The 4,338-nt window shown below is 45.2% G+C and overlaps 1 pseudogene; it reads left to right on the forward strand.

The window, feature by feature from the left end:
* Positions 1 to 203: 203 nt before the first annotated feature.
* Positions 204 to 1,203, forward strand: LOC108801023 (annotated as a pseudogene).
* Positions 1,204 to 4,338: the final 3,135 nt, after the last annotated feature.

Consider the following 4,338-nt stretch of genomic DNA (forward strand, 5'->3'; position numbering starts at 1 on the left):
GGCTATGAATCACTGATAACACTAAACTGATAAGTGGTAACAACTTTAAAAGCGTTACCTATGGACAATTTTGGGTATGGTAGTTTTTTGCACTTTCGCAAGCGCACGCAATTTAGCTTGACATATTTGGTGTCTATTTACCCAACATGAACCCGTCTCTTATATTTTACCAAAAATTTGGGTAATAATAAATGTTTTATAACATGGGTGGTGGAGGGTATATGCAATCACCAGGAGGCTTTGGGTCCAATGCACCTACACAGGGAGAAAAAAAATCTAGGCCCAGGACACAGCAGATTGTTCCCTGTAGTTTCTCAGCCTCTCTCTGCCACCAACAGGGATGAACTCTTCAAGACAGAAGAAGTGAAATTGTGTCAGGTTACAATAGTTGGTACAGTGAGACATGCAGAAAAACCAACCAACATCTTATATGAAGCAGATGACATGGCTGCAGCACCCATGGATGTCAGACAATAGGTGGATACTGATGCAGCAAGCTCTGAAAATGTAGTTGTGCATCCTGGCAGTTATGTGAAAGTGTCATGTCACCTTTATTCCTTTCAGGCTAGGTTCACACCTCGGCGACACCTCACCGTGCGGCAATCGTGCACGAATCTATTGCCGCGCGGTCAGCAGTCGCCAAGGTGGGAATCAATCGTGCTGCGGGTGCAATAATTTTCAAATGGCACCCCAGTTGTTCCGGGCGGATCGCGCGGTTTCCCGCCTCGATTCTGCCTGTGCTTCCGGACACGATCGGAGCTTAGCCGTGCATCGTGTATTGCAAAAAAAAGGTACTTGTACCTTTTTTCTGCGATTGCTGCACGGATGTCACCCCATTGAAATCAATGTGGCTGTATGGCAATCGCTGCCTACATTGTGCAGGACCGCACGACACCCGGGACGTGCATCCCGGGTGTAGTGCAGTGTAGTGCAGGTGTGAACCTAGCCTTAGAATAAGAGGAGTATAGTTGCTTTTAAGATTGCCCCTATCGAAGACATGAACGAGTTTATGTCACAGATGTTAGAAGTTGTTCATTCTCATATGAGTGTCAATGCTCACCTAGGAGGTGTTGGGCCTCCTGTGGCACTCAATACACCTGGTCATGTGGGCATGGACACAGGTGGCAGTGTCTGTGGAGGAAACGATATGCATACAAATGGACTGGCACCCATCAGAGCCAGATTTTAAGCTGTAAGCTATAAGGACCGGTTCACACCATAAACAGTGCATTCCAGAGCAATCAGCCTCTGGAACCCACTGTATCGCATTCCAGCCGGTTTCCTGCATTCTGTGGCAGGAAGGGACATGGCGGTGCATTAAAGTCAATGGCACCACAGCCACGATCAACCACCCCCCCGGCCGCCGTGCGATCGCACGCACCCTGGCGCATTTCACATCAGTGCCTGCATTCCGGTCCAGTGTGATCTGAAAAAATGATGAATGCACTATTTTTTTGTGACAGCACATTATCGGAACACAGGCATTGATGTGACACGTGTATCGGTGCGGGCGATCGCACTGCAGCCAGGGGGGCGTGGCTGTGGTGCCATTGACTTTAATGCACCTCCATGTCCCCTCCTGCCCCAGAATGCAGTGAGGAGGCTGGGATGTGATCCAGTGCGTTCCGGCATCAAATCGAGCCAGAATGCACTGGGGCTGGTGTGAACTAGCCCTTAATGTTTCATTCTCCAACATTTTCTATTGTGTATTGACACGCATTTGGAAGGATAGCACTGTTTTGTAATAGGACTTTTTGTTTTTCTACATTCTGTAGGTTCAGTTCAGGTTTTGTTACTTCAAAATATATGTAAATAAAACATGTAAAATATATATGGTTGATATGAATAAATAAGGCTTTTCTATTTAAAAAAAAAATGCAAATTGTGCTTTATAGTGTAGAAACCTTTTATAGCAACATTATCTCTCTTTTATTTACTTAGATATATATATCAGAGATCAGAGACAAGTCATAGTGAAAAGGGGGTTGTCTCACTCCTGGAGATACATAGCTCTAGTAGTTACCCTTTAAGGTGGTTCGTCTACCATATCCGTAACCAAACAATGATACAAAAAAAGAAACGAAGTTGGACCCACCTTAGAGTGTAGGTGGTCCGAAGGGTTAACCGAGGAAAGGGACGATCCGTGTTAAGCAGTATAGAAAAATCGTTTATTCAAAAACAATAGAAAATAAGTGGATACAGCCAGAGACTTACTGTAAATGAGTTTAAAAACAAAAGATACTTAAAAGCTGTTGGTCATGAATATGACCATCGGTGGATTTTGGTTGCCCTTTTAGATTGGACACAAAGCACAACGCAAAAAATTACCATAACAGGCAGACTTGCAAAAAATATAACTCCGGGTCAAGCCAGGAGGATTTTAACCATTAATTCGCTATTGATCACGCCAGCGGTGGATTGGACAGTGTATCACATGTATAGTTATTTTGTTGCATAGAATTAAGCCCGTAATCGGCAATGTATAGGTGAGTTGTGATTACTGCCACTAGTTAAAGGCAGATGATGGACCATCTGTGGGTAATCATGGGTCGCGGTTATCGCTCAGAAGAAGAGCCCCCTTGGGATTGAAGTGTTCATGTGTCATGGGGTGATTGACTCACGGGGTTAGAATAAGTACATCGATTAGAGTGCTGTTAATATATCGATCGAGCCGTAATTACTTGTGAGGGTGAATACTGATATGTGAGTCTTCCCCTAGGTAACAGAAATCAGGGGGTATTTATCTTGATAAGGTGGAGATAGAATGAAGGTAGTCCTACTCACAGTTGCAGCGTATCAGTTCACCGATGTCCGTCCCCAATCACTTCCCATGAGCGTATAGTTTGAGTTCACAGTAAAAGTCCAGGATCTTCACTCCTACTGAAGGTTTCTATGAAGGCTTGCATGTGGCTGAAAAATAGCGATGAAACTCAAAGTATAGATCAGTGCTGCTAGTTGGTCCAAGCGTGCTGTAAGTTTAAAGAGCAAAGTATCATCAGTGCTCCCGGTCATTCACCTGAGTGGGTGTGCGGCATCTACGTGTTTCGCCTTTCCTCTCCGGGGCTTCGTCAGGACGTGCAGACCTCTAGGAATGGGACGTGTATATTTACCGCCCTCACCTGTGGGTCATCACGCTTACTAGTATCATTAGATCCATTTTCACCTTTACAATCAAGAGTTCATATGTAAACTAGAAATGGTTAATTAAAAACGTATTTTGTGTGGCTATATATAAGAATATTAGGCAAAAGCAAACAAAACAAACAATATACTTATAGAACTTATAGATGGGTATCCTCAGAGTTCGTTACAATCATGAGGATACAAAGAATAAATCATTTTTAGAGATGTTCACAGAAACACCTTAAGGTTAAATTCATTGTTTAGACCCATCGGTAGCAATGTGTCTAACCTGTAGACCCACTTTTTTTCTTCTTGGAGGAGGACAGTATCAAAGTCCCCCCTCCTATGTGATAATTTTAGCGCATATATAGCTTTTACATTCAGGCCTGTAGTTAGGCCACCATGGAACTCTGAAAATGTGTGGCTATAGGCAGGGCCGGACTGGGACTAAAAATAGGCCTGGGCATTTTAGACTGAGCAGCCCAATCACGTGAATACCGGCAGGCCACACCCCTCACAACAGGGGGCGGAGCCAAACATAGAAGCGCAATCGAGGGGCAGGGCTGGCCACTAGTAAGTACCGGAGGGCTACAGCTGACACACAAGCCTTGCTACAACCAATACACAAACCGTGCAACAATATAGGAAGCATGCTATAGAGAATATCTGTAAAAAATAAGTCAAGGCAACTGGCAAGCTGTATTTTAGTTGAGGACGTTTCACTGGTCATCCAACCAGCTTTCTTATATCAGAAATTTCTGAATTGAGAAAGTAGGTTGAATGGCCAGTGAAACGTCTTCAAGAAAAATACAGCAAGTCCAGTTGTCTTGACTTTTTTTTTACAGATATACCATGTGACCCGGATGAATGAGAACCTTCACAGACATATTGCTACAGAGAATCGGATCTCACTGGCCCCATCAGGGCTGACTGGTGGAACGGATCGGGGAGGGGTGGGTACAGCTGGCTCTGCCTCTAGATAGGCAGAGCCAGCTGTCAGTCACGCAGCTGGGCGGATCCCGGCATAATTGTCGGGATTCGCTTCAGCTGCGGCGTCTCAGTATACCAGGAGCTCCCTCTAGTGTCTACTGTGTAGTAGTGCCGGCTCTGCTAAGAGCCGGCCCGAACACAATCAAGTTGATTGTGTTCGGGCCGACCCGGCCCACCGGGCAAGTGCCCGGTTTGCCCTATGGCCAGTCCGGCCCTGGCTATAGG

The sequence above is a fragment of the Nanorana parkeri genome, unplaced genomic scaffold (genome assembly GCF_000935625.1).
Source record: "Nanorana parkeri isolate BGI_ZX_2015 unplaced genomic scaffold, ASM93562v1 scaffold2198, whole genome shotgun sequence".
Classification (NCBI taxonomy): Eukaryota; Metazoa; Chordata; class Amphibia; order Anura; family Dicroglossidae; genus Nanorana; species Nanorana parkeri.